The sequence below is a fragment of the Bombus impatiens genome, unplaced genomic scaffold, assembly GCF_000188095.3.
Source record: "Bombus impatiens unplaced genomic scaffold, BIMP_2.2 scf_1666, whole genome shotgun sequence".
In the NCBI taxonomy this organism is placed as follows: domain Eukaryota; kingdom Metazoa; phylum Arthropoda; class Insecta; order Hymenoptera; family Apidae; genus Bombus; species Bombus impatiens.
Window position 1 is genome coordinate 481,283 of NT_178085.1, and position 12,456 is coordinate 493,738.

Here is a 12,456-nt window from a genome sequence, read left to right on the forward strand (position 1 = left end):
AAAAAAAGAAAAAAAAAAAATAAATTTTAAAAAAAAAAAAAAAAAAAAAAAAATGGAGAAATCAATATCGTGGTCCAGTTTGTTGAAAGCAACAAAATGTCGAATCCATAATATTCGAAAATTCTTACGGTTGCCCTGATAGAATCAAAAGTAGATAAAAGTAGATACGAATAATTTGTTTGACGTTTTTCTTGTGGCACACAAGCACGTTTATTTTTCTTGTATATAAATATCGATGATACCAGGAATGAAAGTTTTAGAGACGCTGATGAATTTTGTCGTTCAATACATATGTTAATAGAGGAACAGAAAGCAGAAAAGTCAATCGAATGTGATCGAAGCGACTGAACGTAGAAATAATGAAAAATATTATGTAATCGAATTACAAAAGATTTTTATCGATCGAAAGTCGGTCGAGATATATCTCGACGTGATATAGGATAGTTTGTCGTTATTTCTCCGCAATAATTTGCTGCTAGCGAGCGTAATTCTAGCAAACACCATTTTCCTATTAAGCATTGCTGTTCCAAAGTTGAATTCTTTATGAATTGTCGATCACTCGCTAATTCAAGAAGCAAATTGTTGCCGAACATCGCGTAAATCGTAACAGTAGAATCTGTTAGATCTTTAATTTGTTAAGAATATTTTAAAAAATTTACAGGACATATTACCGAAACGAAATTGTTGAATTATCTATGCGCATCAAAGCACGTACACGTAAATATTTTTCTTTAACGCCAGAATTAGCAGGAAAATGGGCGAAAATTGTAAAAATGTAATAATCACGCAATTAGAAAGTCATTAGTGGAAAAAAAATATATTATGTATCTATGGCCGATCTGACATCGCGTGGAGCTGGCCTACAATATGTGTCTTCGTGTTACTTATATAGTTACATACAGATAGTACGATCATTGAGTTGAGGAAAGTTTTATTTGAGAAACGAGGAAGTGATGCGCGTTTACCTAGCTGGTGCATCAATTGTAAAAATACTGAGCAGACTATAGCCTTTCTTTCTTTTCTTTTTTTTTTTTTTTTCTTCTTTTAGTTGACACGTTTCTGTGGAACGTAGATTTAGTAAAGACGAATGTATTTTATTCACTGACTCGAGCTGTAACGAGATAGATATACTCTGCGAGTTCGCGTAAACGAACATAAGCGATTCTTGCAACTTTCGAACTAGAGACGTTGTTTCGAATGTTACATTAACATTCACAGACATATAGGATGTGTGATAAGGGGCATAAGAGGTATTTGTATCTCCAAGACTTACATAAAATACGTGTAATGTAACAAGTTAGAATGTACGATCAGGTGTTCGATTTTAGAATGACGAACACACTTTCACGCGTCACCTCGTTTTTCTTTTCCTGTTTTTAAAACCACGTGCGAGTGTGTTTACGCTTGCATTGAAGATATAGAAACAAGTATGTGTAGTTTTTAAATGATATTTTTGCGAAAGAGTCAACATCACAGTACCTATAGAAAAAAATCATCGTTTCCAATCAATCATTTTTTAAATGGCTATACGTAAGTATACAAGGAGTAATTGTTTTACCGGGACGTCATCGTGTTGCGCTGTAATATCGAATAGTCTCGACACGTTGAAACTCTTTTTAAACTTGGCCGGCCACAGACAGCCGGTGTTTTTTGATCCGCGTAATAATTTTCTAACGATATATTCTTTAGATGGTAAAGTAACGTATCGATGCCATGGTTCGATATTCTATGAACGAAAAGCTAAATGAATCAAGTGTACATAAGAAACAAACGATCGAATTAATTAAAAACTCGAGGTCTCTGCGAAGTGTCGTCATTTGATTTTAATCAGACACACGCTGAATTTCCACTTTTAACGAAACGGGTCTTTCGAGTAACCTAAAGTAAATTTTAGTTAAAAAGAAAAAACAAGAAGTTAAAAAGAAAAAGCAAGAAATTAAAAAGAAAAAAAAAGAACACAATGAAAGAGGAGTAGAACGCCGAAAAAATTAAAAAGTCATTGCGAGAACACTTTTCCATTTTCACGTTCTTTCTGAGTGCGTGTCTAACACGTATTTTGTTTTAACGTTTCCTTTTGTCTTCTTTTTTTAATCTCAATCGTACGATAGCGTGTAATTCATCTTTATTTTTATATGGTCGCGAAAATCCAAAACTATACCGCGTTATTCAGCGCACAATTTAACTCCGAGACGCGAGAAATGTTCCTTTGAAAGCATGTACGCATAAATATGTACAAAACCATACAGAGCGAATCTTTAAAAGTTAGTAGGATATACGAGTATTAAATGGATATTTTATTTGATCGAGTGTCTGGTCGAGGAGCCATTGTCCATGAAAAAAGATTTCGAGCCAGGAAAACCTTACGACATTAATACGTTGCTTATCAATCTGAGATGAGTAAAACAATTTTCCAATTTCTCAATATGTCAATAAAGCGACAAATGATCTTTTCATCTGTGAAATCTTTACGTCGATTCATGTTCATTTTTACTATGCAAATTGTAAAAAGTTCGACTAAATTGCTAAGAATTATGCTTTCAGGAATTCGGTTTTGAACAACTTGATAAGCAATGTGTTAAAAGAAAGACATTCAATAGATCTAAACACACGACAGACAGACAATAAAGAAAATGCAAGTATCAAAAGAGAAAGAGGGTTGCGCGAATTTTTTTGATGACTCGTCACTTCGACTTTCGAAGAAGAACATTCTCAGTCGAATGAATTCCATAAACTGTCGATTATTCGTTGCTAATATTATGAACTTGTAGACAGAAATAGTTGGTATTTCTGGTGGAAAATTAAATAATTTGCAAAATTTCTATACCTCTTGCAAATTCTTGTAACTGTCATTTTTGTAACTGGTCTCAATGTTTTACTATGAAGGAAATTTAAAAGCCTTTCAAATATAATATTATTATGTAAAATATCCAAAATTTCCGAGGACCAATAATCATTTTCTAAATTGTTTAATTATAAATGTCACTTTTACAGTAAAAGGGAGAATGGTAATAAATTCATTAGATTTTTCACTGTTTGATCAAATCGCTTCAATTAATTCTGTACTACTGTAAAAATACAACGATATATAAACATATTTATCTAAGTTACATATTGGAGAAAATAGCAGTTATAAGTAACCGTGTAACAATGTAAATTATAATTTGTACCGAAAGTTGCGGAATGTTCTAAGTTTTGAAACGTAACGTTAAAGTAAAATAAATTAAGAAATTTAATTTCTCGAATAACAGGCTTAAATGATAAAAATATTTTCTCTGATATGTGATATCAAACAATAACTTTCATAACACGAATTAAAACATTTGATACATAATATAAAGTTTTGTATGACTACGGTTAGAGAAGACGAACATAATAAATTTTCGAAGTTTGATCAAGCAGTTTATGGAGAGAGAGAGAGAGAGAGAGAGAGCGAGAGAGAGTGAGCGAGAGAGCGAGAGAGAGCGAGAGAGAAAGAGAGAAGTTAGTTTTATCTTATGCAAATAGTCGACAAAAAATTGAGTTAGTCGAATGGGACTAACTAAGATTCTAAACGCAAGGACCACTAATGTTTATGCTGCTCGAAACTACGAGTGGGACAGTGTACGAATTTTTAAGGAACAGTTTTCTTCTATTATCTATTCTAGCAACGAATAATCGTTGTAACTCGAACGACAGAGAACACCGCGTTTTTCGCTTACGAAGTCTCGTCGTTCACATTTACTTCATCGATCCTAATTGGTTATTCACGCGCCTCTAATTAACGACGGTACATCAAATAGAATCAAAAGCTCGCGGCAAGACTTCATGTCGTCGGGCCTTTCCTCGCAAGCACGTTCATATTCAAAAGTCTCGTTTTCATCGACGACTAACAACGAGACGATTAGCAAAACGCAGCAACAAAGAGACACTTAGAGCCTCAGGAAGACCAAAATGATGCATTATCTCAGATTTGTAGATTTTCGTTTTTTTTTTTCTTTTTTTTATCAGTGGCGAAAGACATATCACCGGCCGCGGATGACGATTTTCGATGACGATTGATATAGCTTTCTCTGAAATAGGGAAATAAATGGAAAGCGAGATAAAATGGGATAATAATGAGAAACACGGGTGTCGAAAAGACTTTACGGGGATCGTGCGATAGGAAACGCGCAAACGGCTGGCATCGCTATTACACAACATGGGACCGTTTAAACATAAGACACTTATAATTTTATTGTTCGATTCCTTCGCCCAGTCGGTAGCCGTGGGGCGGAATGTAATTTTGTCTTGCGGCTCCTTGCTAATTTCGTAACATCGATCCAGAGGTCGAATCAACACGAGGGGGAGGTTTTTTGTCCTTTCTTCGCAGCGTATTCACGCGCTAAGCGGGAGATTAATAAATTTATTAAAAAAACGAAAACGAAAAAAAAAAGGTAAAAAAACAGTAAAGACTTACCTCAGTAACGTAATGTACGCAAGAATCAAACATCTTTATGATCGAGAGTACGTATACACCGTAGAGCCGACGTCCTTTGTATATTTTCCGTATTGTACATAGTTATACATACGCCTTATCGGTAATTATCGCTGTACGATAACCGTCGAACTGCGCACTATTTAATATGTATTTATGCGAATCATTGGACAAAAGAAGCTGCGCCGATTTGGTCAGCAACGTGCTCGCAGAAAAAGCGACGTGGGTAGAAAAGAAGATACTTTTTAAGAAGAACCATGCTTCAATCAGTGGGAATATTTTTATTTATAAGTGAATTTCGTTTTTGATCTCTTAAATCGAAGAATAAAACGAATCGTGATTCAATATTCTTAAATAATCAATTTTGTACATATACGTATGTTTATATGTTACTTCATGACGTTTTATTAGTGTATCAATATCGTTGAAAAATGATTGAAGTGTGTAGCTCATAGCACTGTTTTTATATGTGTAATTTTTCCTATTTGATTTTTTTAGTTATTAGACGATACTCTTACTAATCATTATCCGGCCTGTCGGGTTTTCTAGTTGAGATTTGTTTTCGTAGAAAAGTCAATTTTAATAAATAAATGTAATAAACACTTACGTATATCTAACTTTGTGTTTTCGTCAAATTTTTTATATACTATTATTTTCCGCGATTTTCTCTTATTTTCTTTCTTTTTTTGTTTTTGTTTTTCAGTAAAATGAAATTTTTCAATGAAATTTTTCAATGAAATCGTGATAAAAGTCATGGTTAAGGAATGTTTGAAAATTCCAAACATCGTCAACCTGCGTTGCTTTTTCTCGATACGAATCAAACGTCGAATCGATAAACATAGAGGATTGCGAGCACGATAATGTAAAAAAAGAGGCCTACGTTAATCGACACTTTATCTATCGTCTCTTTTTTTTTTGCATTTCCTTTTCTTCTTGCGACGGTTGGACGGGTACGATCAAACAGTGACTAAAGATAGTTAACGCGTTTAGCCAAGCGGTACGACTAGTAATTGCGGGAAACAAATTTTTTGGAGAACTATATACCGATAGTTATCAAAGTGTGACTGAGGAGCACGAGTTTTTTTGGCAAATATTTATTACTATTATTATTTATCAAAAAATAAATAAAAAATGAGGAGAATGTAGTTATATTTAATGGAGCGTTTCGTTCGCTTGTTATGTTTTGAGAGAGATCTAAAAAAGAGAGGAGAATGGGGTGCGGGGCGACTTTTGTTTATTGTCGCGTAATGTATTGTAAGAGTGAGAGAGAAAGAGCAAAAAATTTGGGAAGAATGACAGGAAAAGAGTGAGAGAGAAAAAATGTGAGGAATAGAATGAGAACAAAGGTAAAACTAACAAAAAAAGAAAAAAGAGAGAAAAAAGGAAACGATCGAAAATGCAAATTTTGGGGAACGAAGGTAGATTTAAGATGCACCAAAATAAAAATGAAAGAACGAAAAACTGATTAAACTCCTTAGGAACAAACGATCCAACTGTAATCACGATTGCCGTGTAAAACAAATTTAGGAGACGGATACACTTCTTGGTGTACAATATGACTATTGACGCAGATAATAGCTATACATATTACGATATCATTTCGTCAGTGGTATTACAATAAGAGATAATAATTTTATATTTACAAGATAGAAGATCGTTGAATCTAAATGAGTGTAATATACGTCTGTACTATGAAAAGAAGAAACACACGAACACGGAAAGCATATTACACATATGTATGTATACAGTATACTACCCTTCCACTTCATGGACACTCCCTTTTTGCAATCCCATTCCCATCCTCCGCGTTCCCAAAATTCCGTGCTAGGACAAAAAACTAGGAAAGCTAGCTTATTTAATATATTTGGCATGATATTTATATATATATTATATATATATAAATACGACTATATATATAAATATATGAATATAAATACGGATATAAATATAAATATAAATATGATTATAAATATAAATATAAATGCAAATATAAATACAAAGTATAAATATATATATAAATATAAATAAATATATATATATACATGAGAGATAGAGCATAAAATAAAAAAAAATGGAATAGCCTCGGGTGGCAATATTTGCTTGTCCGAGGAAAAGTATGAAGCTATGTGATCCACTACTACTAGTAGCTTTTAGCTGTAAAGACTTATACTTTATTTTGTAAATTTTGTTTATACAATGTTTGATCGTTCACGCATAATACTATTGTATGTGAAAATAAGTTAATAAATCATTAACATGTGAAGTTATATAACTGTGAAATGTCTACTATTCTGCCTTCTCGTCATTACGTAATCACATAATGCATATAATTAATACTGGAACTTTCACAATTTTTAAACTGTTATGTAGTATTATTTGATGCTATATAATATATGAATAAGAGGTATAGTTACATTTTCTTTTGTACGAAATAATTATAACGGATGATACATAATTCTTGTATGACATGTTCTTGTCACATTTTTCAAATTCTTTTCATATTAATTTTAGTAAATGGTATATATACGAGGTATAGTAAATGTCGGTAAGAAAAATTCTTTGCACCATTACATACGCCTTTTGAAGTAGCGTAATTTTGTTCTCTGTGAGAAGTTTTTCCATATGAAATAAATAAATAAAGCAATATAAATGAATCAAATATTTCGATATCCTGTTCCCGCGCGTCTTCTCATGTTTACGCGCGTTCCCACCAGTTTCGATCATTCATATAAGTGAACGAGATTTTATTGATATCTTCTTGTTAACTTCGATCGCTTACATTTTAAACTTTATCCGTTTGCTGTGTGGAACTGATTCTTCTACGTTACATCTTAATTCGAACATAGATCGATTGCGATAAACTATATCCTTAATAAATGAAATCGTGTATTTTAGAATACTCGTGATTCTACACTTTGCCGTCTCGGCTGCGCTGTAGTCTTTCTCCGTGCTGAACCGATAACATCGCATGCGATACGAAATTGATATAGGGGTTAACTGAGCTCCAAAACGTGAGATACGAAAAAGAATTAAATATCATATTTATGTAGCATTCTCGTCTTCATAGTGGCAGCACTGGCAACAGAAGTTGCTTGCAAAGAGGACAGTTTACGGAGATAGCACGTTATAGGACGCATGCGAACGGCAGTAAGAATTGGAATTGTAAACATGATTTGTTTTGTAGCAGAAATGATATCAACGGTGAGTATTCATTAATACATTTTCTATCTTTCGATTCAAATAGATTAAAGATTACCCTTATCACATATATTGCATTGATTCAACTAGAATTATATGAAATTATAAATAATTTTGATATTATTCTTTTAAACGATACAGTGATTAACATAATATAATTGTTATGCTATAGGAAATTGACAGTGAGTCATGTATGAACCACATAGATTCAACTGTGAATGACATAATGTACAATCATGCATATAAATTGTTTGGACTCTACGTTGGTGCAGAAAATCTATTTAAAGGGCAACAAGGTGCTGTAAAAAAATATACTTTCTGGATATGTTGAGAAAGCTCGTATAAGTGAGTTCCAATGTAAAAATTAGAGAAGTATGTTTGTCAGTTATGATATGTAATATATTAATAAGAGCATATAGGAAATCTTAAAAGTAGTCATGCACTGCGATGCGATTATAGGTTTGTCTAAATGTATTTTATAGGGAATGAAACAAACTAAGGATTGACAAAAGGAAATATCACAGAAATGATGATACTGCGTTATAGGATTTTTGGATTCATTGGGTACATATGTGAATAAAAAACCAATTGTCGAGCCAACTGAAGAGGAAGCTGCAGAATTAGAAGTAATATTATGTAAAAGAAGCAGAAAAAGAAATCCACTTAAGACAACACTACATTACATACTACTCTCTTGTGATAACTTTTAAATATGAATATCATTTGAATAACAAGTAGAGATTATATAATGATAAAGATAGACATATCATTTTTCTATACACCAGAGTATGTTGAGGTAAATTTACCTCAACAGATGCTTCATATCAAAAGTACAAATTCATATTTGGGAGAAACATATAGAGGGTATTTTACAGATTAGGTGGTTCCTACATACTATGCATTTATTGCTTTCTAATAGCATAAACAGTAATGGTGAAGGTATGTATGTATATTTAAATTCTTTTAATATATAATAAATTCAAATAATAAGTATCATACCTTATTGTTTGCAGAATTTTATAAATGTCAGTTTTCATAGATACTAAATTACTTATACCTTTTACAGGGGGATATCCGTCCGGGTAAAATAATATACCAGCAGTTCCACCTTCTTCTAATCAAAAGTGGCTAGCATGCCAATATATAAATAATAAAATTGTTATATTTTCTCCATTGAGCAGATTCAAAATGAATTGTAAGAAGATATTTACGGGCCATGTGGCTCCTGCTTATGCGTGCAGTTTGGATGTTTCTCCTGACATGAGGTAGAAAAATTTTCACTAATTTTTATAAAGTTGCGTCTAGCATAGCATGACTTGGTATCTTTATACAAATTTTCTTTAGGTATGGGCCTGGAAAACAACAAAATCGTGTGAAAATGAAAAGCACATATTAGTGTCTGTACTAACATATTATACATCCTTGTGAAACTTAAAAAATAGTAACATCCGAATGGAACAGACACGTAAAATGTTGAAATTAAGCATATACAAAAACTAAGTATTTAATCGACGGAGGTTTTAGTACTCCTTTGATGTAATACATATTATACATATTGCTTTTATGAATGTTCAATTGTATTTTTGTAACACATTAAATGCAAAGATAGGAGGGCTATATAGAATAGATCTAAGCTTCTTTTTGAGCAAACATTCTCTTTTTACCATCTCGTAAATTTGTATACGAAGAATTTGACAATAAAGTAATATTTTCATAAAATCAGTACATATTTAATTCAATCTATCTCTTATTTATATTTAAGTACAAATAATTCGTATAAATTCATTGCTAAATAAAATATAAAATATAAATGGAAATGAAATAATAATTTCGTATATAGAACGCATACGAAGTATATTGAATAATACGAGTAGGTAGATTTCATTTACCTGGTTTAAAATTCTATGCAATGTTAGAGACAAAATTTGAAAACATATATTACGTACGATCACATAAATCTACATTCATGGGTAAGCAATTTTTTAATCAGCGTTGATTCTTTCACGCGGTATGTAGTATCCAATATTCCGTTTATAGCACGTCGTAAAGTACACTTTGCGTGTAAGTACCTCTGAATTCTGAAATCGATGTGTTCAAAAAAATAAATATTTTCGAAAAAGGTTGTTAGTTGAAATATTTTTACATAGAAGTCGGCGTTTTTTATGCAAATTAACAGACTGCAGGTTCACAGTTACGAAAGCTTTTTTGTAATTTTAATACTTTGTTCGATGGAATCATTTAATTTGACGCTGCATAAATAACGTCGCCGATGCTAAATGCAAACGCAGCTTTCGGAAGTTTGGCTCTTGAATTACTTTTCATTCCGCTTTTGCTCCTCTTGCACTTTGAATGAGGTTCAATGGTACGCTAGGGGGCGAGCAATCCCTGGCCAGTTAATCCAGAAAATTCCACCCGTTATAGTAGAAATCACAAGGATGTCTGCGATTGCGTCAAATCCCTTCGTTTTTCCAATATTTTCCATAATTTTACAATTTTTTACTGCTTGTGTGTAAAGACTTCTTTTTTAAATAAAAATTTTTATAACAATAATAATTCCTAAGTATACAACTAAAAATCGTTATTATTATAAAATTGAATTTTATTTTTCATGTTTGCATAAGCTTTTCCTATAAGAGCTTATAAAGAAACGTTACAATTTGTTCAAATTTTGAAACTTTCACGGTATATCATTTTTACACGATTACTCATCAAAAATGTCATTGTGCACTTTTCAATCGTTATTTTATTTCTCTTTTGTAATAATTTTATTTTAATCGAGAAACGTTATTTACCTAAAATTCTGAATTAATCCATATGAAATAAAGCAGAAGTTACTTCCTAAAAAGTTTGATATTTAATCTAATATTGTGCTAAAATAAGTGGTCTCTCAGCGTTTATAAACACAATATAAATCCGTTGTATACTGCACCAAAACAGATTAAATGTTTTCGGGTCCTCGAGATTAAAAGTAATTTTTGCAAAAAGGTAATAAAGTACCACACCAGTTTTCGGAATAATTTCGACATGTTCTTTGCGTTCTTTGGTTTTCGCGTGACAGTTCGTTTCCTTTTTACTATGGTGCTTCGAAATGAAAATTAAAAACGCGAACAATTAATTCATAAAATTGTACGGAAGTTGAATACACGATCGTGATACACTGTTTCGTAAAAGTTTTGCATTCGAAAAAAGCTAATCACGCGCCAGTGAAAAGTAACATATTGTTCTCTATAAAAATAAATTCATTGATATGAGAAACGTCGGCGAATTACATGAGAATTGTAAACAAACGTCATGAAATTTCAAAATGTCACGATCGATCCGTCAAGAAAACAAAGATTCGAAAACGCGGTTCGGAATAAAATTGTCGTGTAATTAATACGGAAAATTTTGTCGACGATACGATTGTGCATGTCACATTTTCAAAGGGCTCGACTGTTTCAAAGCTTTCGACTTACGCAACGTCGACGTAATATATTTTCGAATAAAGCTCGGCTGCGCGTGCATCTGCGAGCGCAGACGTTCTACAAATACACACGGTGCTCCATCGAATCAAACGACGGAGAAAGCTAATTAAAGGTTCATATTTTTAAACGTCGATATTTCAACGAACTCGCTGGGAAGGGAGTGTTGAATTTCGACATGCATTTTATATGTACGTTTCGGAGAAAAAATCTCAAATATTTTCATGGAAGCGATATCCTGAATAGAGCTGAAAAATTAGTTTATTATTATTCAGATCAAATAAATTTGAAGAAAGGTATGTAATTATTTTCATATCTATGTACATATCTATGTACATTTCTATAGAAAAATAGTTAAAAGTTAACCGTGAAAATTTACAAAGTAAAAATGCATTTAAAAGACAATTATAAAATGTTATTGTCATAACGAAAAAGTAATATTATGATATTATTTGTGCTAAATATAGTGAAAAGAATCTGAAGAAATAAAACAAATGTTTTATCGTTCCTTTGAAAATTAAATTTATCACAGTAAATTTATTATACAATATTAGGCAAGTTAATCAAGTTCGTATATGTTTTCCAAGAGTGTATATAAATAAAAGTATAATCCAGTATCATGCCTTTTTGCTACCATTGCATTGTATTAGTTATTAATTAATACCGACACAAAAATCATGTTATTTTGTCAAAATCTTATTCTTTCATATAAATAAACAAATAAATAAAAACAAATCGCACGCAACATAAGCAACATTTTTATTTTAGAAAACTAATGGTATGTACAAAAATTATGAAATTCCTGAGATTGGATTTATTTATAATTGCTAAAGAAAAAAGAGGAATTCTATCGAACTGGCGCATAAGCACTTTTAGACATTGCGTAAAGTGAACTCAACTTTTAGGGGCAGTTCGTCTTCGGGTTGCGGCAAACCGTTTCCTTATCCGTACTTTTAGCTTATGTTGCTTGAATGGACGAAACGATAGAGTAGACTGAGCAGCTCCCTGCTTTTGATTTGGAGAATTCCGCTTGAAAGCATTGAAATCGCAATCGAGCAGACATGAAAGAAAATACATTCTTTGACGTTTGCATACCGACAGTAAATTTAATATCCTTTCCTTTTAAGTCACTAAACACCGATTATAATTCGGTATTTAATAAAAACAGACAATTAATGAAAGCATCAAAGTTGCCTGATTAATTCCCAGATTTCAAATTGTAGTTACAAAGCAAGAAACTGCAATCCCTTTTATAATCCCTTTCTCTTACAAACAAACCTCTGCCCATACGAAATCTTTTTCAATTCAAAATTTGTAATCCCGTTGCACTCCTTGAATTTTTAT

The 12,456-nt window shown here is 32.0% G+C and overlaps 1 long non-coding RNA gene across 1 annotated transcript; it reads left to right on the forward strand.

The window, feature by feature from the left end:
* The first annotated feature begins 8,145 nt into the window (after nucleotides 1-8,145).
* LOC105681686 lies at nucleotides 8,146-9,370 on the forward strand. Its single transcript, XR_004462809.1, has 3 exons — nucleotides 8,146-8,590; nucleotides 8,718-8,916; nucleotides 8,996-9,370. It is a non-coding gene; the product is annotated as an uncharacterized LOC105681686 (long non-coding RNA).
* Nucleotides 9,371-12,456: the final 3,086 nt, after the last annotated feature.